The sequence below is a fragment of the Artibeus jamaicensis genome, unplaced genomic scaffold (assembly GCF_021234435.1).
Source record: "Artibeus jamaicensis isolate MK-2021 breed Jamaican fruit bat unplaced genomic scaffold, CSHL_Jam_final scaffold_847, whole genome shotgun sequence".
NCBI classification, from domain to species: domain Eukaryota; kingdom Metazoa; phylum Chordata; class Mammalia; order Chiroptera; family Phyllostomidae; genus Artibeus; species Artibeus jamaicensis.
Window position 1 is genome coordinate 31,083,360 of NW_026522057.1, and position 26,530 is coordinate 31,109,889.

The following is a 26,530-nucleotide window of genomic DNA, read 5'->3' on the forward strand; positions in this document are numbered from 1 at the left end:
CCCCTGTGTCTATAAGGCAGAACACGGTTTTATTTAACATTCACTAAATCTCTGCTCCTGTGATCATCTTGCAAAGGCCTTTGCAGGTGTCGCCCCTCCCTAGCCCCGGACCTCCGCTGCCCACGGTCCCTTTCTGGCTGCGGACCTCTCGGCCTGCGGGTCTCGGGCTCCCCTGTTTGTGGGGTTCCCGCACATAGTTAGCTGTTTCCTGTTGCTGATCTGCCTCGGGTCTATCGGATATCAGACCGGCCAGAGGCACCTTGGGGGCAGGGGAAGCGTGTTCCTCCACACGGTTAGGGTGGTCGGCGACGCGGGCTGTGAAGGAATTCACGAAGAGAAGAAAGCGTAGGGGGTCAAGTTCTTGTTGGGAAAGGGCAGGGGTGTGCTCTCGAGAGAGCCCACCAAATATTTGCAACTCGCGCATCTGACACAGGCCTAGTGTCCAAGCTACACCAAGAAGCCTCACAGCTCCACACAGCCACAACAGCACAGGCTGGAAAGTGGGCAGAGGGCCCGAACAGACCCCCCTCCAGACACACATGGCCAGCCTGCCCGAGGACAGGTGCCCAGCATGGCTGGGTGTCAGGGAGGTGCCACCCCACACCCACGAGAACAGGACCTCAGAAAGGTAGACAGCAGGGAGCCTGCGCCCGGCCGGAGCCCAGCGGAGAGCCTTAGACCAGCAAGGCTGCTGTGGAGCCGGGGGGTGGGGTGGTGGAAGTCGGCGGGGGGGGGGGGGGGTGCCGTCGGTCAAACCGAAACTTACACATTAACGTTGGTGGCAGCTCCAATCACACTGGCCAAAGGGCGGAAACAGGCTGAATGTCCATCAGCGAGTATGGCCCGCCTACACAGGGGACTGTCACTGTCTAGACACAATGTCAACGGGCCTGGAGAACATCGGGCACAGGGGGTCACAAGCGGCACCCACAGCCGGTGGCAGTGGCGCATGGGGACAGAATTCGGGCTGGCCGGCTGGCGGTTGGAGGCCTGGGGTGGAAATGGGAGCCACTGCCCATGGGCGTGGGGGCTGCTTCCGGAGGGGACGGTGGGGCTGTGGGGCCAGACAGGTATGGGGGCCGCACGGGAGTGAGGGGGTGTGAGCATATCGCTGCCACTGAACTTCCAAAGGGTTTCCGCACTAAATTTCACCACAGTGCAAAATGGAAACGCTGAGGGGACGGGGCCCTGCGGAGGGAACCAGCGAGTCCCGGGGACCGGCCCCCACCCGGCCAGGGGCTTGGGGTCCGCGGTGCAGAGGAAGTTCCTGGTGGAGACCCCATGCCCTGGGCTGAGCAGAGGGCAGGGTAGGGATCTGGGCACTCAGGCCACGGGGCTGAGTCCCTGCTTCCTCAGTGGACGGTCCCTCCAGGTCTGTGACCTACGAAGAGACCAAGGGGCAATAAAGACAGTGACCAGCATGCAAGCCCAGAGGACAGGGCCACTCCTGCTGGGCACCTGGGGAGCTAGGGGACACCGCGTGCCGACACCCAGGTGGCGTGGCGTGGTGTGGCAGATGTGCCATGGGGCGGTAGCGTGTGATGCGGTGCCGTACCACGTGGTGCCTGTAGTGCCCACAGAGTGGGCTCTGGGCCCAGGCGGCCTGGAGGGTCGTGTCCCTGCCCCTCGGTGTCACTGTCCTGGCTGTGCCCCATGCTCCTGCTCCCACCAGAGAGTGCCACTCTGCTCTAGATGAACACAGGCCCTCCTGGCACCTTCGTACCAGGTGACCTCCAGCCAGCCTCCTGGGGGTGAGAGGGCGGTCCCAGGGCACCCACTGCAGCCCTGGGTCTGCCACTGGGCCGCGGCTCACCCAGAGGCGGGGGCGGGGCGGCGGGGCAGCGGGGCTCGGGAAGGCTGTGCCGACCGCACCCTTCTGTGGCCCCTTAACAGGTACCGGGGGTGTGTGGGGGGCTGGACTGCCCACCCTCCTCCCCCTGCTTGCGCCACAGGTGCAAGCTGTTGACTTGGCAGGTACTGGCAGAGCTGAGCCCTGCAGTGCCCCTCCCCCAGGACAGGGCCCTGGAGACCAGCAGGCCCCCTGGCCCTGAGACCAGCTGTGCCATGCCCCTGGATGAGTTACTGTGACCCCCCCAGCTGTCACCCTGCCAGCCCCTGCTCCATCAGCACTGGGACCTGAAGGCAGCAGGCCTGGGCCCACCCTGGATCCTGGGCCCCAGGGCCCCTCACTGAGCAGGCCCAGGCCTGGACGTGGCGCCTGAGGATGGGAGGCTTGGGAGCAGCAGGGGCCCAGAAGGGGTCTCCAGGGCTTAGACCCCACGGCCTGGTGGGCAGGCACAGCAGCTGACTGGGGACCAGCTCTCCCAGTCTCCTGCTCCCTCCTCTCTCTGGACACCTCTCCGGTCCAGGCCTGTGCGTGCCCCTCCCTGGCCCTCGTCTCGTCTCTCTCTCTCTCTCTCTGGCAATCTGAGTGTCTGCACCACCCTTGCAGGGCTCCCAGCTGGTCCAGGAGGTGCTGGGGCTGCACAGCCAGGCCAGGCTGGGCGGGGGACCGCCGGCTCTGCCGACAGCTGCGGGAAGTGCAGAGAACAATTGTGGCCTCCTTGCCAAGGCGCTGCCCGGCCAGGACAGGAAGTACTGGGGGCTGGGCCGGGTGGGAGTGCTGACTGCCCCTTGGGGCGCCCTAGATGCCCCCACCCCAGGAACCCCTCCAGGAGCTACTGTGAAGGTAGGGGGCAGAGCCTGCCCTGCCCAGCCCCGCCACTCCAGGCTTGGACCCCAGCGTCTGGTCTCAGGGCCTAGCGGGCCAGAGGAGAGGGCCGCCTGGCCAGCCGGGAAGAGCCAGGAGGACCCAGGAGGGGGCCATTCTGATCCTGCTTTCAGCCAAACCGCAGGTGGGGACAGCTCTGTTGCCTCTCCCAGTAGCTCTCCCCCTGGTGAGGGCACGGCATGTTGCCCTAGGTGCTGTGCAGGGTCCCAGCAGAGAGACTAACTTCCTCCAAGAAATCTGAGCGAGGCCTTACACAGCTTTCCTGGGTCCACAGAGATGCCTTGGAGCCTTCAGAGCAGCACTATGAGTGGCTGCTGAGCTGGGGGTGGCGGGAAGGCAGGCCCAGCAGCCATTTTTCTCTGCCCAGGCAGAGAGGAGGAAACGCTATAGGGATGTGGGGGACAGAGCCAAGTGGGAGCCTTCGCAGCCTCAGCAAATGTCTGGATCCAGCTGTGCCTGAACATCTGCACATGGGGGGCTTATCCCCAGAACCGGTCAATTCCTCTTTTCCCATAAGCTGGTTTAAGATTCTGCCACTGGCTGCCCTGACTCATGACTGATTCTCTACACTTCTACTTGCATCCTTCTTCGTTAGGGAGGTTTGTGTTCTCAACAAAGACGTCGCCCTCTTCGAATGATGACGTGGCCACCACAGGGCAGCCCCAGGGTCTGCACAGAGAGCAGATGCAGCCGCCTCCATCAGGAGCCCCAGGAGGAAGGCGGGTGGTGGGCCTCTAGGAAGGGAGGTGGGCTGGGCGGGCCTTTGCTGAGTGGATGGTCTGGCTGAGTGCTGCCCACCTGGGCCAGCTGCCTCCAGGAGGGGCAGGAGGGGCACCTGGGCCTTCCCTAGGGTGTCTGCTCCAGGTCTGGGGTGTGGAGACACGCCTCCAAAATGCAGGTGCCCACCCCTGTGTGTACTCGCCCTACGCCTCTAACTTGAGGCTTTCCGATTCCCCACTGGCCGGTCATGACCAAGGCAGGCGAACAGAAGGTGAAGGGCTCAGAGGTCAGGTCAGCAGAAGCTCGGCTGTGGGTTTGGAGGACAAGGAAGCAGCCACACTCTTCCGGGAGAGAGGCTGCCTCCGCTGCACAGGGGGAGGGGCTCAGGGGTCCTTCAGGGAGTGCTGGCAGCCAGGGCGATGGCCAGCACCCTCCCCAAAGCTGACCAGCTGGTCTGCCTTCTCCGAGCTGCTGCAGCAGCCTCTCGGCCCCAAGGCCAATGACCTCGCTGGCCACGCCCACCGCCTCGGGGCCTTGACCCTTCTCCTGGCTCTGAGGCCTCCAGCCCATCTGCTGGCTCCCTTGCTGCCGACCATGCCATGGGCTCTGCTCAAACGTCGCTGTCCCACTGGTCAGCCCACCTAAGCTGCGCAGGGCTCTCCGGTGCTGCCCCCCGCAGACCCGCCCACATCCAGGCCAGGCGCACCCCTGGCGCTCGGCGCCTACCCAGAGAAGGGATGAGGAGCCTCCTCAATCTCCTAACCCCGTTAGTCACCCGGCCCGCGTCTGGACGCCCGAGGGAACTAATTAACGCTTCTTCTAGATTACCTACATTTGCTCCCGCTGCCTCCCTTCCTCCTCCCGTCCTCGGTCTTCTGGGGCGGGGAGGCGGGGCCAGGCTGCAGTCTCAGTTACGGGAAGCCAGGGCAGGCTGGTCACGTGACGAGAAGCTCCGCGGGCCCGGGACCGACCCTGCGGGAGCGCCCCCAAGGCTCTGAGACCCTTAGAAGCCGGGCTTGGAGCGGGGCCCAAGTGGGCGCCGGCCCTGCTCCTGCGCACAGATCGTCTGCCTGATTTGCATTTAATAAGACCTAGCTCTCCACCAGACCAGTTCCTGCTCAAGAACAGATGGGGCGTGGGGGGAGGGGGCATCTAAATTATGCACTTGCGCCCCCTCCGGTTTTTAGTGAAGGTCTGGCACTCAGTCAAGCCTTTGGCTGCCTCCTTCGCCCATGGGAAGTGGGTCAGGGTCTGGCTGGCTGGCTACAGCTGTGGCCTCGGGACCCCAGCACGATCTCTAAGCCGCTTGTTTCCAGAGTGGGAGACTGTGGCTGGAAAATCAGACGCCTGGGTTCCTGGCTGGCTGGGCCAGAGCTCCGCACGGATCCACTGTGGGCTGATTAGCGCCCCAGGGAGGTGGTGCCCGGGCAGCAGCTGAGAGACAAAAACTGCAGGGGATCTGGGCAGGGGACTTGGAAGCAGGAGCAGAAAGCTCCCTACAACGTCTTTCAGATCCTTGAAGTCCAAAGGGCCCCAGCTGGAAGCTGGAGGCTCCTGAGAACCAACCAAGCCCCAGGGCACATGTCCCCAAAGCCAGAGGGCCCTGCTGCCTGGGAGCTGGTCGGGGAGGGGCAGGGGATGCCTGGGACTCTTCCGTGCCAGCCAGGGGAAGATAAAGCCCCAGGCTACACAGGGGGCCCGGGAATAAGGGCCTGGGCCCCTGCTCCTTCCCTCCTGTCTTCCCTCAAACTTTGCTCCTCACACCCCATCTATAAATACATAAAGGAGAATTTCAGGTCGGGGCCACAGGGCAAGTTCCAACTCAGGCCCTGCCACACCCTGCAGACCTACAGATTAGCTGGGGAGCCAGGGCTGCCCCCGAAATCCTAGGTCAACTGTGGTGGGCAGTGGCCCAGCGTCCCTGCCCCGCAGCCCTGGCACCCCTGGTGATGAGTCTGACTGGGGTCATGGTGGGGGCAGGGGTGCCCTGGACTGCTCCTGCAGCCTCAGGCCTGCAGCGTGGTGCCTGCCAAGGCCTCCGGAGGTTGAGGGTTCTGAGGTGCCCCCATGCCTGTGGACACCCCCACAGCAGCAGCGACCACTGCCCCCATGTCCCCCCTTCTCCTGCTCTGCCGCTAGGTCTGCCCCTCCTTTCCCATCCCTTTCCTTTCTTAGGAACCTGGGGGAGGGGGGCAGAGGGCAGAGAGAAGAGCCGAGGTGCAGAGGACAGAGGGACCTGCAGGTAGGGGAGGAGCGATGGCACCGCTGGTGGTTTGAAGCAGAGGAGCTAATCAGCTGATGCAAATGAATCTCCCTGCTGCTGGGTTGGGGGCCCAGGGCAGCTCAGCGGAGGCCAGAGTCCCTGTGGGGTGAGGGGTGGGGCGTCGCCCATTACGGGAGGTTGGTCACCTGGGTGCAGGTTGTGTGTGCACCTGCCTGCACAGGTTCCCTAGCTCTGTCCCCCCGCAGGACGGTGGGCAATGACACTGCAGCTGCGGTAAGCACACCCGGAGCCTGGAGTCTGGCTCCTAAATACCATTTAGGAACCGGATGAGGTCAGGGTTGGGGCAGGGTGGGCCTGAGGGGAGCCTGGAGCACCTGTGCCAAGAGTTGAGGAAGGGCTGCAAGAACGATGAGATGTGTCGCTGTGCGGAAAGAAAGGGCCAGTGACCGGGAACAGCCCTGGGGGGGGGGGTAACAGGGTCCTTGAGGTTGTGGCCTGTGTTAGGGGTCAGCTGGGTGGCTGACAAGTTCTCCAGTTCCCTGGAGTCGGGCGGGAGGGCGGGGCAGGGGGGCTGGGGCGGTGAGAGGCGCGGGTTGGGTTGGGGCGGGGCGGGGCGGCGGGCCCCGCGGCGAAGGGGTGGAGGGCGGGGTGGCGTCGGAACCCGGAGGCAGAGGTGAGCAGGCACGACGGGCAGTGGCGAGGGAGGCCCATCTGACCCACCCCAGCTTCTCCCCTTTTCCCGCCGGGGGTCTTCCATCTCCAGCGGCTCCGCTGACGTTTCAGCAGCACCTGCGGGGCGGACCATCTCTGCTCCCGACGCACTTTCCCGTGGTCTCACCTCCCGCCCAGGCGGACACCCCCCACAGGACCACTGCCCGAGCCTCAAACCCCAGGAGCCTCACGGGCTCCTCGGAGCGCCGGCCCTAGCCACCGCGGCGGGGCGTCCGGGAGGCCGACCTCGTTCCGATCGGGCCCCGCTGGGCCACCGCCTTAGACGGAGGAACCGGCCAGCTCCCTGGAACCCACAGGCCTGAGGGTCAGTCCCAGCTTGGCGTAGGCGGGGTGCCGGGTGCGGGGTGCGGTCAGCCGGGCCGGAAACCGGGCCGGTCGGCAGCGAGAAGAAACCGGCCCCTTGGGGCGCACGGATCGCGGCGCCAGGCAAGATAGGCCTGAGGTGCCCCCGGGGCCGGTCCCCGAGGACGCGGCGCCTTTAATTGGCTTTCACGCGCGGAACCGGGGCGACGAGGAAGCGCGCGTGCGTGCGTGCGCGCGCGCGCCGGAGTCGGGGCCGGGCGGTGCGTGCGCGCGGCGTGCGCGGTGACGCGGCCGTGGGGTTTCCCGAGGCTGCAGACAGGGGCCGCCGCGCCCATCGATGGCTGGAGGCGTCTGAGGGCGGACGGAGGCGGCGGGCGCGGGTGCGGAGTGGAGCAGCCGCCGCGGGACCGGACAGAGCCTCGCCTCGCACCTGCCGCAGCGCCCGCGGAGCGGCCCGAGCGCGACCACCTCCGGGAGCGGCGGCCGAGGCGGCCAAGGTGGTGGGGTGCGGGAGCGGCAGGCAGGACGAGCGCCGAGGTGAGCCCGGTGGCCTCGATCCTGCCCGGCCTCGCGGCCCGGGCCGTGCTAACCCTACCCGGGGGGACCCCCAGCATGTCTCCCCGCCTCCCCGCAGTCGCCCGCCCGGGCCGCCCCGCCCCCACCCACTGCGGGGCCGTGGCTTCCTGCCCCGCCTGGGTGGGGTGTGCGGGGCTGAGGCGGGTGGGGACCCTGCGGGCGTGGGCCGGGGTCGGGGCGGAGGTTCGCGGCTCTGTGTCCCAGGTTCGGAGCCGGGGTTTGGGGTCCTGGTCTGGGTAGCTGGGTTTGCGGCTCGAGTTCTAGGGTTCTGGGCTTTTAGGTCAGGGTCTGCTATCAGGGTCCTGGGTTGGGGGTTCCTATTGGTGTCTGGGGTCTTGGTTGGGGTTCGGGGACCTGGGCTCGAGGTCTAGGGTCCCAAGCTCTGGGTCGGTGTGCGGGCCCTGGTCCGGCCTGGCCTCCCTGGGTTGTGCGCTGGGCCGGGGTCTGCGGCCGGGCCCCTCCCGCGCGCCCGGCCGTCGGCCGGGCTTTGAGAACAAAGGCGGCACGGCTACTGCAGTGGGTGTGGGTGCCCGTCCTTTGCTCGGAAGGACGTCGTTTTAGGTGCCCCTTTTTTGGCGTTTCTGAAGTTCGGGTTTAGGAACCACACGATGTTGGGGGGGGGGGCGATGAAATGAGGAAGCGGGGCCAGGCCGGTGCAGCCGACGGGGGACGTTCCGGGGGACCTAAAGCAGAAGCGAAGCGCTGTGCTGGGAAGCCTAGAACAATAGCGACTCTCAGCTGTCTTCGTTTTTACCGGGAAGTGTGCGGCGGCCCCATGGCCAGCCTTTTCTCGTTGTTTTCTCTCGCGCGCGGCGCGGGGCCTGCGTGCGGGGTGGGTGGGCGGGAGGGGGGCGCGAGGTGGGCAGGAGGAGGGCGGGGAGGGACCGGGAGGCCCGCGGGGGCAGGGCTGGGCCGGGGTCCCCGAGCCTCGATGAATGGCCAGGAGCCCAGGCCCCGCGACAAGATGGCGCGGCTGCCGCCGCCTTTGTCGGCGCCGCGCGCTCCCGGACCCGCGACTGCTGCGCTGGGCCTGGGGCTCTTAGGGCGTGACTCCCAGCGACCTGGGGGAGGGACCACCCGAGGGCCGGGCGTCCTCCTGATTCCTGAGCGGGCTCCTCGGGGACCGCGGCTGCGGTGGGGGAGGGGCCGCGGTGACAATTCGGTCGGGTGGAGGCCCAGCCTTCGGCCCTGAAAATTCTCCGTTTTTGCTTGCAAATTGATGGTTGATTCAAAAGGTGTTCACAGTTTGTGTCCTTTAAACCACACGGTTAGCTCGCAAAGGACGCGGATTTGTCTGCTCAGGGCCTCTTCGTGAAAGCTTTTCCCAACCGTGAGGATGGGGATTGGTGCACCGAGGGCCACGATGAGTGGCTTGTGTGTTGTGCGTGTTTTCGTGGGGAAGGGAGCTGGGCATTTAGGAGCCTCAGTCCGTGCTTTGGTTTGGGGCAGTGTGGTGGTTTTCTGTGTCTTTGATTTCGCTATCTGATAACTGACCTCAAACATTTGATCGTTAAGAGCCCCACATGAGACTTATTATTAAGGAAATATGCAGGCTATTTTTCTTGACTAGCAAACAAGTCAATGGAAGCATAAGCTTTGCGAGGAGTTCTAGGCACTGGGTAGGTCTGCAGAGCATTGTCGTCTGCGAGGTTTCTACAAGACTTCTTTGTTTCCTGATTTGAAGCTGTAGTCTTTTTTTGAGGGGTGTGGAGGGTTTTTTTAATCTGAAATTAAGGTTTTAGTTTGAGTTGTAGTAAGACAGGATCTGTTCTGGATTATTCCGGAAGGTGCATATTGCAAAAAAAAAAAAAAAAAAAGCAAAAAGGCAGTTCCTTTTTTGCTTCTTGACCCGAACTGGGTCTGTGGCTGGGACTGAGTTGGTGCCACCAACAAGGAGATGGGTGCCACACCTCCGGGGGGCGGGGCTGGGGTGGCCCTCGGCTTCCTTTCACTGTGGATCAAATGAGCATCCAGAAGTGGGTGAAGCTGGAGAGTGATCCTGCCAGGCCCTGGTGGGGTGGGGGGGCACTTCCTGAGGCCTCTCCTTCCTGACACTCCCTTTGTGAGGGGGTGAGGGTGCAGGAAGGCAAGTGAGTTTGGTGGGGGGGCTGGGGCTCCCCTGCAGCTTTCCCTGCCCGGCTGTCGGCCCCACCCTGCTGGGCCAGTCAGAGAGTAGGGTACCACCCAGAAGGTCCAGTCCTCAGTTTTGACTCAGGGTTGACACCTCCTGTGTGAGCACACCCACCAGGAGGGACCTGGACTCTGCCCCATCCGCCTGGGCGAGGGCTGGCAGCTGCCCCGCCCCAGGCAGAATGCCCCGAGGCCGTTCCTTGGTAAAGGTTTCTCTTTGGTGTCTTGAATTACTTCTGATTTTCTGGGGAGTTGGAAACAGTTTTCCTCAGATTGAATCGGTCTCAGAAGCGATTCAAAAGGAAGCCGAAATCTGCAGAGTAAACACACTGTCTCCTTTTAAATAGGAAGCCCCTCACAGTGAGGTCTTTGCTGTGAAGTGGCCACTTCTGTTTGTCTCTGATTCTGTGGTTTGACTGGAGAAGGTTCGTTTCTTTAAGTGTCTTCTGAGGAGGTGGCCAGGGTGCCCGTAGACCTGTCTGCCGCCCTCAGTCAACTTGAATGAACAGCACCGACTTTATTTTAGATGCGCAGCATAGGCATTTATCATAGTTTTCTCATCGGATTTTTTTCTCTGCCCAAAAGGTTTGGCTTGTGTTGGTCCCTAAATCGGATTAAATTCTTAACGTGTCCAGACTTCGGCTTTCACGAGTGGGTAGGCTGGTAATGGGCAGGCTCAATTTCATGATCCAAGCCTGACCACATGGCACCGAATTCCTCTGGAGCCGCTACTTAGTGTCAGTCTGGCAAGGCGTCAGAGGTAGGTTTCAGGGGTTTTTTAGACTCTGGGGTAAAATCTGGTTTTAGGTGTGTGCAAGGTGGCCAGAGTGTTGGAGGAATGAAGACTGGACAGTTCGGGTGGGTGTGGGGTTACGTGAATGCAGGGTGGAGGCGAAACAGACCAGAGGGGCGCTGGGGTCGGAGAGGGGACAGGCAGGAGGGGACAGGCAGCACGGAACGCGGAGCGGCGCTGGGAGGGAGAGGCAGTCCAGACACTGGCCGCACCCGGGGAAGTGCCGAGTGACCACACAGCACACTGGTGGTCCTGCAGGAGGGATGGGGCACCACTTCTCTCCCCTGTCTTTTTGTTGAACGTCTGTGTTGGGGTGACGTTGGCCAATACGATTCCACAGGTTTCAGGGGTCCAGTTCTGTGACATGTCACCTGTGCTTGCAGTGTGTGTGCCCCCCCACCCCTTCTGTCGACAGCCATGAGCTGGGTCCCCCTGTGGGTGCGTGGGGGGCTCAGGGCTGGCGGGGTGACTGCTGCCCACTCACAGAGCAGCGTGTTTCCTAAAGATCTGAGCAAGCGCTTCCTACTGACTCTGTAAGTTCCAGTTCTGGCGAAAAGCCGCTTCTGCAAACCTAACGGCAGAAAAGATCAGGCCGAGGTCACCAGAGGTAATTCTGAAGCCAGTGCGCAGTGAAGCCTTTGTCGCCCCTGGCAGCACGGAGCTGAGGGTCAGCAGCCAGCACGGCGGCCGCGGGGCCAAGGCTTGCGCTCGGCCGGGGGCACTGCGCTGTGGCGCTGTCCGCCTGTGGGTGGCTGTGTGTGTGCGTCTCTCTGTGGCTCCAGCTCAGCCCTGCAGCAGCCAGTTCCCTCAAGGACTGTCACGGCCCCCACAGTGGTCTCCTGAAATCATTGTCATGGAACTTCAGCGATTCCGGGGTTCTAGGAGGGAGAGAAGTCTCGAGTTTCTGCAAGGACCTAGACTGCCCCGGGGTGGGGCCTGGGTCTCTGGCCTGCCTTGCAGGTTTGGGGGTGGGTGTGGCTGGTGCGTCCGCCCCTCCTCTGTCGCCCCTCCTTGCCGGGGGTCACCGGCCTTGCTCTCACTGTGAGCCAGTCAGCCAGCATTGCAGGGCGGGCTTCCTGAGGGGCTTCTTCCCTGCTTCCTGGGAGAGGGCGTGGCTCCAGGGCGTGGGCGCACCTTGCGGCAGCCCACGGCCGACCTCACTTTCTCCCTGGTGAGATACAATTCCTTGCTCGCATCTGTCCTTGAAAGGCTCTCATACTTTTCTAGCGTACTGTTCCTCCTCAAGTTAATTTTGAAAACCGGCGAAATTACTTCCTTTTTAGAGATTTCATCTCACCCTTTATGATGGTGGATATATTTTTATTTCACAAAACTTTTGGTATCTTTTCTTTCCTTTTTAAACCACCCAAGTCAAATCTCCTCCATCACCGTTCACCCCCCTTTACCTTCCGCCTCCCCTCACCCCCTTTTCCTCTGGCCGTCACCTTGCTGTGAGCTTTTGTTCTTGGTGTAACCCCTTCACCTGTCCCCCCAGCCACCTGCCCCCTCCCCTCTGTCAGCCTGTTCTCGGTGTCTGTGAGTCTCTCCTGGTTTGTTCACCTCAGGAGATTCCACCCGTGAGTGGAGTCACACGGTGCTCGTCTCTCTCTGAGGGGCTCGTTTCGCTGAGTGCGACGCCCTCCAGGTCGGCCCGAGCCGGTGCAGAGGCAGGGGCTCCTTCCGGGCTGTGCCGGGCTCCGCGGCGCGTGTGCTGCGGCTGCTCTATCCGCTCACCCGCCGGTGGGCGCCGGGCTGCTTCCAGCTCTTGGTGATTGCAGATGCCTATTTTTTTGGCATCTCTTGATTCACCAACTAGTGACAAAAAAATGAAATGTTTTCATATGTTCTCATAGAGACCGTGGCTGAAAGTTTAACAGTCGCCTCTCAGCCCGCTCTCTGCAGGCGCCGAGGCTGTATGTTGTCGTAGAAGGACGTCGCCCCGGCCTTGGCGAGGTGAATTCTCACGGGGAACCTGACCGGCAGCCCGGGGGTCGCGGGCAGCCGCCCTGTTCTAGTTCAGCAGCGGCTTCCCTGGAAGAGAGTCGAGCTGAGACCTGCCTATCATCTGGTGGGGCAGGGGGGCTGGCGGGGAGGAAGGGGGTCCCAGGCCCAGTGACCACTTGGTGGCCTTCGTCGACCTTCTTCCCAGCGCCCAGAGCAGTGTTGGTGCACGGTAGGCAGCCGCTCAGCGCAGTCTGGTGGGTGGAGAGCAGGGCTGCCCCCTCCCCCGGGGGTGCACGGCCTGAGGGGCTGGAGCGGTGGGAAAGCGGCGTTTAGGGTCCGAGTCTCAGTCTCGGTGCCGACCTTGCAGGTGTGCCTGAGGGCTTGTGAGGAGCTGGCTGGGACCCCGCCCTCCCGTGGAACTTGATCTCGGACTGAGCTCAGAGCAGGGGGAAGCCTTGGGGCGGACTGTCCCCGGGTGCTGGTGCGTCGAGGGCAGGGCCTGGGCAGGCGGTGGTGCCCGTGACCAGAGACCCGAGATCAGGCAGAGGGCAGGGAGGGAGTGCTGGCCACGGGTGTCTGTCCTGGGCGGCCGAGTGACTGTGTGCTGGGTTTGAGGGCCTGAAGGGGCATCGTGCAGGGTGCGTCCGCCCTCACGCCTCCTCCTCAGCCCTTGCAGCGCCTCTCGGCCGTGCGGACAGATGGTGAGCACCTCGAGGGGCATCGGTCTGGGCCGCCTGCCCTGCTGCACAAGCGCAGGCCCTTCGCTGCGTTCGCTGCGTGCGGTGTGGCTCCGGAGGCGCGGTCCCGGGGCGTGTGCTCAGGGCGGCTGAAGTCTTGGGAGTAGCTGCCATTCGGAGTGAGAAGTCTCAGAGTGTGGCCTGGGCGTCCCCGCCTCGGGGGTCCAGGAGGTCAGGGCCCCTTGCAGAGCGCAGCCTGGAGCCTGCCGCTGCGGCAGCGTGCTCTGGGGGCAGGAGCACCGGCCTCTGGCCACGGTCAGACCGGTAGGAGCAGCGCCCTCACGGACTGTGGCGAGAAGTCCTTTCCTGTGGTGTTTGTCCAGAGTGGGCGGCGTGGATGGTGACGCTGAGCCTGTCTTTGTCCTTGCCTGTGTGACGATGTGGGGAGAGGGCACACAGCTGTCCCCAGGCCCGGGCCCTGTGACTTGGGGTGAAGAGGACAGCTGACACACGACGGCTCTGCAGACGGGGTATTGGCAGCAGGCTCTTGCTTGGGAACAAGAGCAAAGCAGCCTTTGGTGGAGAGGGTCCGGCAGACGGTGGGGGGGCGGCGGTTGGGGGGACGGTGGAGCCTGCACATGGGGCGGGGCCTGGGGGGCACCCAGACCTCAGGGCTCCTTGTGCGGCGGGCGGGGACCAAGCGTTGGCAGTGTTGCCCACTGGCCTCGAGAAGCTCGCCCCTGTGGAGTCCGACGTGGCGTCGGAGGAGGCTGCGCACGCCCGTCGGGAGGCGCTGAGAGCGCACCCCTGCGCCCGCCTGGCTCCCCGTCTGTGAGGCCGAGCCTGCGCGTGTCCTGTTGGCTGGAAAGCCCGACGGCTGCAGCGGTGCTTAGTTGCCTCCACCTTCGTTTGAAGCAGTTCCTTAGATTGTGTTGTGACAGCTGTCACGTCTGGGTGCGTTAAAAAAGACTTACCGACGTTGGTGTTTTGTGCAGCCATTTTAATATTCAAGGTAGGAGAAGATTACGCAACGTTTTTGGTGTATTATGCTTTATTATTTCAAGGAAGGTAAAAATGGAACTGACATAGGAAAAAAGACCTGCGCAGCATGTGGAGAAGGTGACCGGACGTGTCGGAAGTGGTGTGCGAAGATTCTCGGTCCCACTGACGCTCTGGCCCAACAGTTCTCTGCGGTGGGGCCGCCCTCCCTTTGGGGGTGCTGAGCAGCACCCCGGCCCCTGCGCCCTGGACGCCAGCAGCGGGAGACGGCGACAGGCTCAGACACCCAGACCAGCAAGGTTACCGGGAGAACGAGAAGCGCGTCTGTTGTTCTACGGGAAGAACGACTGGACTTCCTGGCCAGCTCAGCGCCTCGGCCAGACCGAGAGGCCGCGACCAGCGCCTGCAGGGGCGGGGGTGGGGCCTGGCGCTCCGCTGAGGCTGCGCCCGCTGCCACTCTCCTCGCCGTCGGTGAAGGTGTCATTTATGGTGACACGCGTGGCGGGCTTGCTGGACAGTTGTGGACAGTCTTGTTCTGCTTCTGATGGGGTGGACGGGCCCCTTGGCCCCTGGGCGCCTGCAGGGACCAGAGAGGTCTTGGGTGGGAGACAGCACCAGTTCTGGTATGCGCCCCCCCCTTCACCCTTTCTTGGGGAGAGGCACCCAGAGGTTCTCCAAAGGTTCCGGACCTGTTGGGGCAGCCCCAGCGGGGGCACCGTGTGACGGGGTGTGTGACCGGAAGCTGGCGGAGCACCGGAGCCACAGGTCAGAGCCTGCAGACCGAGCGGAGGGAACGCTGAGAGGGAGGTAGACCGAGGAGTCACTGCTCAGGGCCCCCAGGGCCACCTGTCCGCAGTGGGGTTTGGGGTGGGGGGTGTTCTGTTGTGTCCCGCTGTCACACAGGGGCAGCTGGAGCTGTGAGGGGGGGAGGGGGACCGTCAGTGAAATGCTCCTCTAGGGCCTGGCGGGGCCAGCAAGCAGCTGGTCACAGCAGGAGACAGCAGCTCTGCCCTGGGGGCAGCGTTGTCTCAGAAGGTGGGGCTTCAGTGCTGGGAAGGGTTGTGGGGTCTGCTCACCACGGCGGCTGGAGCAGGGCGAGCAGGAGCCAGGCAGGAGAGAGAGGCCCCGAGGCAGGACTGTACACGGGAGGTCGGGGCGGGGTGCTGCCCCCTGGGCACGGGCCGCAGGGCAGGGCTGCCCGAGAGCACCGGGAAGTTTGCCGGAAGTGGGGGGTGCACCCGTCCACCGCCGGGCCCCCCAGCCCTGCACCCAGCATTCCCGTGGTGCCCGTCGGACAGCCAGGGGGCCTGTTGGTCCCAACGCCGTGGGCCCGTGGGCGGTGCCTGTCCCGCCAGGCTCGGTGGGGAGAACCTCTGGTCGCCACACGGTCTGCGCCTCCGCTCCGAGGCTGCAGCTGGGGCCAGCCCCACTTCCCAGATGGCGGAACCGACAGGACAGGAAGGCCAGGTGTCGGCCCAGGCCGCAGCGAGGAGTCCGGGAACCGTGTGTGAGCTTCAGAGTCTGTGCTCTCCGTTTCGACGCTGCAAACGGTCCGGCGCTCGTGCCTCTTCCTGTGTCTTTAGTCCCGGGAGACTGTGGCCGCCTCTGCTGCGCCTCCTTTTGTCAGAGGGAGGTCTCTTCCTCCCTCCACGGGGACGGTTTGCTGACCTCCCGTTTGTCCTCCTCCCTTGGGACCCCCTCTTCTGCCTGCAGACAGGCCCCCGACTTGGCACCCTTTCCCCCTCCATTCTTATTTTTCTCTTTTAAAACTGAGCTCCCGGGACAGGTGCCCTGTGCTCACTGCCTCAGTCCCTCCGACGGTCTCGTTCTCATTGTTTGGGGACCTTGTCCCTTGTCCCGCTGAGCCACCAGCAGTGCTCTGTAAAGACGTCCTGTCAGTCGGTCTGTTTTGTTACCGTTTCTGTCTTTAACTTTCATGTTTTATTTGATTTTTTTAAAGATTTCATATTTTTAGAGAGGGGAAGGGAGAAAGAGGAAGAGAAACGTCAATGTGTGGCTGCCTCTTGTGCGCCCCCTATGGGGGACCTGGCCACAACCCAGGCATGTGCCCTGACTGGGGATCAAACTGGTGACCCTTTGGATCGCAGGTTGGCACTCAGTCCACTGAGCCACACCGGCCAGGGCTAAAATTTATCATTGGAAACCTGCCAGATCTGTATAGAGGAGAGAACATGAAACCGTGTGGATGGGGAGACTTCGGCACCTTAGAATGAAACCGTGCGCTGTGTTGTGGGGAGACAGGAAGGTAGGGTGAGCGGACGAATGCCTCGTCGTCCTCCAGGGAGGAGCCTGGGGGGCCTCGGTGCTTCCTTCAGTCTTCGGTGCGGCTCACGTGTGCGGAGTTCTCCCCCGCACTGGGGACCGCGCTGTACTTACAGCTTCCAGTTCTAGTTTTCCTGGTTGGTCCACGCAGTGTGTCTTTCTGGGGGTCGCCCATCATCTGTCACCGAGTTGCGGGTGGCTCCCTGCGGGGATTGGCCACGCCCCCGGGCTGTGTGACAAGCCTGCTGGGACCCCAACACCCTTTCCACCTCTGGCCGCTTCCTCCCGGCCCTGTTCCCTCCTGGCTCTGAGGGCCGTCCTGCAGGTCCCCTGCGGGGGCTGCGCCAGGCAAGCGCCACCTCAGCAGCAGAAACCTGTCCCCGCAGGCTGGAGGCCGAGGATCCGGGTCCGGCTGTGGGTAGGGCCGCTGTCTCTGGGCACCACGGGGCTGTCCCTTCACTCTCGCTAGGGTGCCTGGCATCGGGTGGGACCGCCCTCACCCCGCACGGCCTCGTGCTAAGGTGACTGACCAGAACCGTGAAGAAGGTCACGTTCACACCTCCCAGGGGGACAGGAGTCCTCAAGGGACACTGTTGAAGCGACTGCAGTCCCCAGAGGTCGTGCTGGCCCTGCTCATGTTTCCTGGCTCAGTCTCCCCGCATCCCGGCCCCACACCCCAAGCCTGACGAAGACCTGCTCAGCTTCGGGTGGGAGGGGCCCCTGGGAGCCTCACTGGAGAAGGCGGGCGGCTCTGCAGGGACCCCGAGTCTCCTGGAACTGAAGTTCAGGCACAGCTGGGGGCTCCAGGTCGCTGTGGAGGGGGGCGCAGAGATCCCCTTGGAGACTCTGTCCTGGTTCACCCCCTCTGCGTCCCTGGTGCCACTGTATAGAAGGAAGAGGGCTCCCTGAAGTGGCCGCTGTTCCTGGATTCAGCAGCTGCCGCCCCGGCCTGACCTCAGCAGGCCAGACCCTCCTTGAAACGCTCTCCCTGCATTCCTGGGCCCCCCGCTGCCGGCGGCCCCGGGTTTCCCTGCGGAGCTGGGGCGGCTTTCCCGCTGGGACTCTTGGGCCCCCGGCCCTGCACACAGGCCGGACCAGAGGGCCCCTCGCCCCAGCCTTTCCAGCCGGCGGTCCCTTCTCCAGCTGTCCACTGACGTCACCATTCCTTTTGCTGTTTTGACCAGTGAGTCTTTCTTTTATGAGCATCTTTTTAAAAAAAGCTTTAAATTGACTGATTTTAGGGAAATAGGCAGGAAGTGGGAGAGGGAAGCATCAGCCGGTTGCTCCAGTTGCCCACACTCTTCCGTTGCTTCCCGTCTGCACCGGACGGGGCGTCGCACCCGGGGGTGTGGGGACGGCGCTGTGACCCCCTGGACTCTCTGGCCCGGGCTGCCCTGGAGTCTTTAATCCTTCAGGTCTCAGCTGGAATGTCACCTCCTCAAAGAGGCTTTTCTAGCCACCACGTTGATGGACGTGTCAGGGATTTGGGGGGCGCTCACCTCAGGTGGGAGCTGCCCGCTGTGAGGCCACGGCGCTGGCACAACAGGGGCTGTTCCTGTGGGCGGGGTACGTGCTCCAACCCGAGAGCCCTGAAAAGTGCCCGACAGTCCATCAGGAAGCCCTGGACTGGGCGGAACTCGAAACTGGTTCTCGGAAGTTTCCCCGAGAGTGGCCAGGAGGGGTGTCGGCTGCGCTTACGCCACCACTGGTGGGATGCGGGGTGGGTTTGGGGATGGCGGCTGTGGGCCTAGAGATGAGAGGGGACGGGGACGCCTTCCCAGGCATTGACAGAATTGTGGTGCCCAGCACCGAGTGGCAGGCATTTAAAAGGTGCTTGTGAACCGGGCAGCGCCCGTCACACCTGCCTTGCACGTTCTTAGGCTGTGGGAAGTGACCACACAGCGCTCCCATCATCCACAACCGGCCGTTCTGGAGGGCGCTGGGCCGCCCGGCGGCTGGGCTGAGGTTTCCTTTCTCTGAGCAGCTCCCCGAGCAGCAGCTGGTCCTGCGCATCCGAGGTGCCGGCTCCGCACAGGGCAGAATCCCTGGCTCCTGAGACCGGGCAGGTGAGCAGGTCTGCGGGCGGCGGTGCTGCCACGGCCGTGCCCGTCCCGGGGCTCGCCATCCGCGTGCAGGCACGCGGGCAGCAGGCCCGGCTTCGCCTCCGTGCTGGTTTTTCAAAGGGTCTGGCGTGTGCCGGCGTGCTCTGTGGGTGCAGGAGAGGGGACCCCGCTCCTGGCAGGGGTGGGTTTTCCGATCTCAAGTGAAAAGCTTCTTCGCCGTGCGTGTAATTCTGTGCTTTAACGCCCGTGCAGTTCTTCCGTGGTGGAGGCGTTTTACACTGTGGTGTCCGGTGTGGTCGAAACGGGGCCACGGGCTGTCGGCTGTCTTTTAGTTTCGTTAGGTTTCAATGCAGTTATAGTTTTCATTTATTTTTTGTTAAAGATTTTGTTTACTTTTTGTTAGATTTTGTGTATTTTTAGACAGGGGAAGAGAGGGAGGAGGAAAGGGAGGAAGAAAGGGAGAGAAACGTTGATGTGAGAGAGAAACGTCAGTTGACTGCCCGCGGCACACCCCCGACTGGGGGCCAAACCACAACCCAGGCAGCGCCCTCACTGGGAATCGAACCGGCGACTCCTTGGTTCACAGGTCGGCACTCAGGCCACTGAGCCACACCAGACTGCACTACAGTTAATTTTATTTTATTTTATTTTATTATTATTATTTTTTTAATATTTTATTTATTTTTTCGAGAGAGGGGAAGGGAAGGAGAAAGAGTGGGAGAGGAATATCAATGTATGGTTGCCTCTCATGAGTCCCCTGCTGGGAACTGGCCTGCAACCCAGGCATGTGCCCTGACTGGGAATCGAACCGCGATACTCTGGTTCGCAGGCCCGCGCTCAATCCACTGAGCCACGCCAGACTGCACTACAGGGCTTAATTTTAAAAAACACTTGACTAATAGCGACCAAATTGGCGGGCACAGTCCTAGACCGAGCATCTGGCTTGTCATTAGCAGAAACTGGGGAGGCACGAGAAGCCTCCGTGTCAGGGTGAGAGAATCTGGGGCCGGAAGTCTGTCTGGGGCTTCTCCTCGGCAGCTGCCGCGTGGCCCAGCCTCGGGGCCCGTGCGGTGTGGGTCTCGGGGGGTTTGTCGAGCGTGGTGACCGTCGGCTCTGAGTCTGAAAGCGAGGGTTGCACGTGGAGTCGGACTTTGCTGGTCGGACCCACTTTTAACTGTTTCTCCTTGTTCTAACGGGCGTGGTTCCTAACCTGGCCGGACTGAGAGCTCCTCGGTTTGGGCCGGTGTCGTCTTGCTGTTGTCTTTGGGGCCCACTCAGGGGCGGGGTCTGCTCCTTGCGTGCGTCTGGCTCCGCTGGGGGGTGGTCTGTGCAGGCACAGGGACAGGCGCCCTCGCTGTCCTCAGGGACCAGGCAGTGCAGCGCGTTCCGTGAGCCGCGTCAGAAACCAGCGAGGAGGAGAGGCACGGGCCCCAGCACAGGACGCCCCCTCGGGAGGCCGGCGTCCCTGGAGGCACAGCCCCTCCGCTCTTGCAGGTTGTCTCCCCAGCTTCCTGCTTCAGGGGTGCAGCCGGCGAGGGGCCTGTCAGCAGCAGGCCCTGGGTGGGGTGGCGCCGGGCCCTGCCGGTCAGGGCTGCCTGTGACTGTCAGACTCGCCCTGGCGTGAACGGTGTGTTTCACAGTCGCCAGGCTGTGGGGAATGCGGATTTGTGGGGGGGGGACAGTGGGGAGCACTGGATGACTACACAGCAGGTGACAAGAAGTGACTTCTGTCCTGGCTGGGTGGCTCTGTGGGTTGAGCTCCTGCAAACCCGAAAAGCCGCCCCTGCCACCTCCAGTCCGGGCACAGGCCTGAGTCCTGGGGCCAGGCCCCCCGTGGGGGCGGGTACGTGGGTCAGCTGATCGTTTCTCTCTCTCCTCTCCCTCCCTTTCCTCTCTCTCAAAATAACGGATAAAGTCTTTAAAACCCCAGATGTGAACCTTAGAGGTTGTTTGGAAATGAAAACTGGGTTGGGGGGTTGAGGAGAGGTTGTTATGAGGAGGCTGAGGGCGCCTCCTGTAGGAAAGCCACAGGCAGCCCCCGCCCCCACCACACTCCGGGGGGCCCACCCAGTGCCCACAGGCGGGAAGGCAGCAGGGCCCCTCAGCGCTTGCTTTGTTTGCGGACGCGGGGGTGGCGGGGGTGGCGCTGAGGTGCGGTCAGATGGGCGGGCAGAGCCGTGCTTGGGACTTTGGAAGTTCAAAGTGGACACTGGACAGCAGGGGCAGCGGCCCGGAGTCCGTCCTGGAAGACCTAGGCGGCACTCAGACCCACTGGGTGGTGTGCGGTGCACGGGTGGGGGCCGTGGAGGGCTCCGGTGGGAAGGGACGGAAAGGCCCTGCTTAGGTTGAAGTGGGGGCTGCAGGCGGTGTGGCGGGGAGAGGGCCAGGTGGGCGTGGAGGCCTGTGTACACGGGGCCTCGAGGCGTTCCCCGTGCAGGCGGCGTGGGAGGGTCAGGAGTGGGGGGCGGCGTGGGAAGGGTCTGTTTACCTGCGTGCTCTCCGGACGTGGCCGTGTGACTGGACCCGGGGGTCTCGCTAGGTGCCATCAGACTCAGCCCCTCTAGCAGGCACCCAGGGTCCCCACTCCTGCTGGTCTCGGGTCAGCTGAGGTGCCCCTCATTTCAGCCAGGCCCTTGGCGGCGCTCCCTCTCCAGCCGCGCCAGAGAGTGCGGGACACGGGGAGACCCTCCCGTTCGTGGAGGTGGAGCGGCATCGAGTTGCTGTAAAACAGTTCATTCTGCATCTGAGCTGCGGGGCGAACCCGTGAGCTCTCACAAACCACCTCCTCGTGACACCTGCTGCACTCGGAGGGGGCGGTTCTGACGGTGACGGAGGGGGAGGTGGGAGAGGACAGTGACGAGGCCAGCGGGTCCGCCCGCCTGTCCCCCCACGCCTGACCCACCTTAGGGACCCCAGGAGGACAAGGCTGCCCAGGGCGGGGGCAGCACAGTGTTGGTCTGTGGTTAAGCTTCCGCCTTGCATGCTCAGCTCAAGTAGAGGACACGGCTGCTCTGCCGTAGCTGCACGGTGACACTGGGTCTCAGCGCTGTCACAGAGTCAGGCGTCTCGAGTGACGTGATGCCTGGTCGGAAGAGACAGGAGCAGGGGCCGGCGGTGAGGGCACGGCTCCGCTGCAGGCCGCTCCCTCCTGCACCGCGAGTCGGGCACTGGCCGCCTTCCCCGTGGGCCGTCAGGCGCCGAAACGACAGCAGCCCCCAGGTGTGACCGAGTCAAGTTTACGCCTCTGTCAGGTGGAAGGATGGATTTTTGCTGCACTGGGAACTTTAGTACTCAGCTCATGTGTGCTGTGAGGTGAAAAGGGTGGAAAAGTGCTGTTTTATAGCCAAGAAGTTCAGAAAGTTTGTTCGAGTCCTTAGGCAGATGCAGCCAGTTCTCCTCCTTGGAGAGGGTTTTGCCAGGTCATTTTCAGAAGGGAAGCGAGAGGGCGAGGGACTCGAGCCGAGCCTGTTGTGCGTGCCCCTTTTTAAATGTTGCTAAGCCTGAAACGTTGCTGTGTTTAGTAAAGAAAGAAGTGAGCTTAAGTCGCTCGTAAGGCGTGAGTGAAGAAAACTGGTGCGGGGGTGGGGCGGAGCAGACCGAGGGCAGAGCCTGCGGAGGGGCTGGGGGTCCGCCGGCATCGCTCACTGGGGGGGAGGAACGTCCGCAAGGGGTCAGCTCTGTAGAAGGAGGTGAGGGGCGCTGTCTGAGGCGTGAACCGCAGGCGTGCGGTAGAGCGCAGAGGGGTGGGGCGAAGCGGTGGGACCCTCCTGAGTTTGGGTCGGTGGGGAGGGCAGGTTTGTGGCGTGGGAGACGCTGCGTCACAAGAGTCCTGGGGGGGCGGGGGTCCGCAAGGGGTCAGCTCTGTAGAAGGAGGTGAGGGGCGCTGTCTGAGGCGTGAACCGCAGGCGTGCGGTAGAGCGCAGAGGGGTGGGGCGAAGCGGTGGGACCCTCCTGAGTTTGGGTCGGTGGGGAGGGCAGGTTTGTGGCGTGGGAGACGCTGCGTCACAAGAGTCCTGGGGGGGCGGGGGAGTCAAGTCGAAGACTGCGTTCCACAGCACAACAGACTCCGGGTGGCTCCAAGGATGTGGAGAGATTGAAGCGCGGAAGCATTAGAAAAACTTTGGGGAGATACTTGACAGCCTTTGACAGGAGGGGGCGGGGGAGGGGGCTGCAGCGCGGCCTCCGCGGAAACCGCGCCAGGTGTTGCTTTCCTGGCGAGTTTCTGTGGTCGGTGAAGTGCTGGCATGCGCCAGGGTAAGGGGGCTTTCGGGACCCCGGAGGCAGGCAGGTTTTCCGGGCGGGGGTCTCCTGGGGTGTCTCTCCTCGATGTTGGGAAGCCCGTGTTTCAAGAGCTGCGCTGTGGTCGGGGTGCGGGTGTGCAGAGTCTGGGCCTGGTTGTTTCCAGGTTCCCTCGTCGAGAACAGGACGCTGCTGCATGGCGGACATCGGGACCCAGGCCCTGTGGGGTTGGCCGTAAAAGAGGCCTGTGGGCCTTGTTAGTTAGCGGGCTCTTGAGTGGGGACCTCAGCCAAGTCTCACGATGTCCCCGGGTGCTGGCCGTGGGGCCGGGGTCCCTGTCCTCTCCCCAGTGCAGCAGCTGCCTCTGTGAGCCCAGTGCGCTGCCGCGTTACTACTGCGCAGTTCACGTGGCCGGGCGTTTGTCACTCCTGGTTGCTGTGTCCCCGTGGCCTCCCCCCAACCCAAGGTGCTGCTTGCTCCTCAGCCTGCCCACCGAGCAGCCCCTGCTTTGATGGGCAGGGAACACCCACAGCTTCTTCCCGGGCTCCCTGGGAATCGTCCTGACTGGGAGTCGAACCGGCGATCTTTTGCTTTGTGGGAGAGGGCCCAGCCCCCTGAGCCACCCAGGTCAGGGCTGTGGGCACACTTTTAAGAGCACGGGTGTGTTTTTAAGCAGCCGTGGCTCACTGAGCAGAGTCCACACACACCACGCCGATGCCAGGCTGTGGCCTGTCACGTGTGTCACTGTGTCCCCACAGTGCCTCCCGCAGCTGTGGGCGCCCACCCGCCCCCGTCCCGAAGGTCCAGGGCCACGTGCTGTGCTGCGAGGTCCTGGTCTTCAGTCGGAGCAGCGGCTCTCGGGGGTCAGCTTGTGGCCGTGCAGGCCGGTTCCTTGAGGGGTGGCGCTCGCCCCGTGCCTGCGGCTTCGCCTTCCAGGCAGAGCACCCCAAGTGCGAGTGGGTCTCCCTGAGCCCAGTCTGACGCCCTCGCCGTCTGGGCCTGTCTTGTATTTCCCGCACCCGCGCTTGGCCGCAGCTGTGCTGCACGCGCCCGTGGGGGTGCTGCCTGCCCCGCCTCCCCGCCACCCAAGCCGTCTGAGAGGCACCTGCCCCCTGGGCTGCACTGCAGAGCTGCTTTTCCCCGAGCGCGGAGTCGAGGCAGCCAGCCCTGGGCCGTGGTGCGTTTCTAGTTTCTGGTGCAGTTTCCCGGCCCACCCCTAAAGCAGGGCACAGAGGGGACGCTCCGCACGTGCAGTGGGGCCCATCCCACTCGGAATGGGCACCTCCTCGCCGCTCCTTGGTGCCTGGGCTCCCCTCTGCCCCAAGTTTCGGGCGCAGGGGCAGGGGCGGCGTGCGTGTCCCTAGGTGCTCACAGTGCTCCAGGCCCCGGCAGACGCCCTGGGTTGCTTCCTGCTCTGAGTTGTTACATTGTATTTTCAGGACTGGTGGGCTGTGGGGCGCGGCCTCTCAGACTCCAGAACCAGACCGGTCTGGCCACCCTCGTTTTCTCTTCTTCCTGATTCTCCAGCGGCCTTTGCTCCCCTGCCCCCCCACCCAGCACCTGGGGAAACAGCCCCCTGGGGCTGTGATGTCAGGGAGGCGTGTGGCGCCACCTGCTGTTGGAACTCTGGGCTTGCGCTCCCTCCGTGCTGTCAACTAGGGCATCTTGTTGCGTCCTCTGGGCTCACTGCAGTGTGCTGGGCGCATCCCGTGTGTGGTGGGAGCCAGGCCTCCACTGTCCACAGTCCTCGGAGCTCGTCACTGCAGCCGGGGCGGGTGTGGAGTTCCCACCAGGGGCTGCTCACCCACGGGAGGCACCCGGGAGAGGGCGGAGGAGGGTCTTCCCCTCGGAGCCTCGCCTGCATCTGGAGTGCGGCCGCTGTGGGAGAGGGGGGTCTGCGTCTCAGCAGCTCCTTTCGGAAACGGGCTTCGAGAGGGTGGCCTCCTCCACAGTTTTGTGCGTGAGGTGGAAGCACAAGTGGTGTTTCCAGACGACAAGTCCCTCCTCCTTCGGGACCTCACCTCTGCCTCTGCCCTTTCTCCTGGGTTTTCCCTCTTGATCTCCCCCCTCCCCCCGGTGTGGCTGACACAAGGGGCACCGACTGGAATGCTGTGACCAGTCTCCCCGTGTGGGTGACTTGAGCTACTGACCCTCTGCTCGGGGCGGAGAGACCATTAACTCCTACTTGTCCCGGGTTGGGGAAGGTGGGATTTCGCTGTTTATTAGATGGCCGTAAACTGCTTGGCATTTTAACTGTTTGTCTTGGTTTTCCTGTTTCACTTGCCCTGGCTTATTACTAAACTATCTCCCAGGACCTGCTTTTTAGTCGCTAAGCTGCTAGTTAAGTTTAACATCAAATCTGAACCTTTAAGTCGGCTCAAGAACCCCTTTCCCCACCTTCACCCATTCCCTGTGCAGAGCTGAGGCAGTGGGACTGTGGGGATTGCACGGGGGACAGTGGGGGCTTGCCCATGTCACCGAATGGCACGAGGGGCCCTGCTGCTGGCCACCACCCTCTGGGCAGAATCCCAGAGGCAGAGTTTGGTGATACAGGGGAGGAGTTAGACGGTTTTGGAATAACAACTTCCCTTATGCATTACTCAAGCCTCTCAATTAAGGCTAAAGCCTATCACTTCTGAGTTCTATCATTTTCCTGTTAGTTTTAATTATGCCATTTCTGCAGGATTAGTTTACAAACTAAAACAGCGTAGAACAAAAGCTGCAGAATTTTGGAAGAACGGCAGGCTTCTGCCTCAGAGCGTCCCCTCTGGAACCCCCAGAGAACGAACCTGCCACCCCTGCCAGGCGGCCCATCCCAGCCGCGCCCGGAGTCTCGTCTCCGGCCCCACGTGCCATCCCCTGGGGAATGCAGCCCGGCTGCAGCTCCGGCCCGAGGAAGGGCCCCGTTTCTCCTGGTTTCGACACAGCCGGTGGGTAAGACGGTGCGGAGGGGCCTGCACACCTGTAAAGGGAAGGGTCCCTGACAGGGGCTGTGGTTGCCTTTTTTATTTAAAAGGCTTTTAAGATGTATTTATTTTTAGGAAGAGGGAGAGAAACATCAGTTGGCTGCCTGTCATGCGCCCCCCTGTTACTGGGGACCTGGCTGCCACCCAGGCTTGTGCCCTGACTGGGGATCGAACCCGTGACCCTTTGGTTCGCAGAGCAGTGCTCAGTCCGCTGAGCCACCCTGGCCAGGGCTACTCCTCCCCGTTTTGACGTGAAACTCACACTTTCAAGTGAGCAGTTCTCAGAGCTGCGCAGCCCCTGCCTCTGCCGCCTGCCCGCCGTCTCCGCCACCACGCAGCTGAGTCTCGCGTGTGCGTCCTGCCTGTGGGTTGGCCCGGTCCCGGTGTTTCCTGGTAGACGCGGTCATGGAGCATGTGACCGGCTTTTCCGCAGGTTGTCTCTGTGGTGGCATGTCACCTGTTTGCCTGTGACCCCCTCCCTGCGGGCGTGCCACGCCAGGTGTGGGTGTCTGTTCAGGCACCGACGGGCCCCTGGGCGGCTGTCCCCTCGGCTGCTGTGAGCAGGCAGGCGCCCAGGCCCAGCGCCTGCTCACTTCCGCCCTGCTCACGGGGTGCCCGGGAGCCGGACGGTGGTGGGTCGTGGAGCTGTGGTTGAGCGTTTTGAGGAACCAGGAACCTTTTCCTTCCACACCTGCTTTCACCGCCAGGGAAGAAGTGTGTGACACAAGGGGCACAATTCCAAGTAAAACCGCGTTGTTAAACGAGCACCCGGGAGCTCACACTTCCCTGGGGGACAGCGCCAGGGTCTTGAGGCCCCTCCGGCCCCAGCCCAGGCGTGTGCAGTTGCACCTGGGGACACACAGCCCGGCGACTTTCCCCGCAGGCAAGCGGGGGGTTGGTTTGGAGAAATACGAAAGCTCACTGAAGTGTGTCGAAACTTCAGGTTCTGGGAAGAACAACCAGGGGTTGCAGGGGAACCAGAGTTGGCGGCCGTCCCCCCCGGGCTCCACCCTGCATCCCCGCCGGGGTCCTGGAACGCTCCCAGGCGGACTGGCCGGCACTCGGGGGCCCTTGGCCAGTGGCCTCTTTGGGAGTCGGACGAGCGCCTGCCCTGCAGCAGGGCCGGGTCTCCAGCTGCCTGGACTGCGGG

At 63.1% G+C, this 26,530-nt stretch overlaps 1 protein-coding gene and 1 long non-coding RNA gene across 6 annotated transcripts in view; one reads left to right on the forward strand and one right to left on the reverse strand.

Annotated features, from left to right (window-relative positions):
• Positions 1-10: 10 nt before the first annotated feature.
• On the reverse strand, positions 11-4,387 carry LOC128626686 (uncharacterized). Its single transcript, XR_008390732.1, has 3 exons — positions 4,284-4,387; positions 767-1,381; positions 11-315 (listed from the first exon to the last, which is right to left on the reverse strand). It is a non-coding gene; the product is annotated as an uncharacterized LOC128626686 (long non-coding RNA).
• A 1,985-nt stretch (positions 4,388-6,372) lies between these two features.
• Positions 6,373-26,530, forward strand: part of GNB1 (G protein subunit beta 1) — a 48,340-nt gene continuing 28,182 nt past the window's right edge. For 3 of the 5 annotated variants that reach the window (XM_037146932.2, XM_037146931.2, XM_053660255.1), the window contains exon 1: positions 7,058-7,247. The gene's annotated coding sequence lies outside the window, so the exon portion shown is untranslated. Of the gene's footprint in view, positions 6,712-7,057; positions 7,248-26,530 lie in introns of those variants that run through there. The other 2 variants (XM_037146929.2, XM_037146927.2) reach the window with 2 other exon arrangements.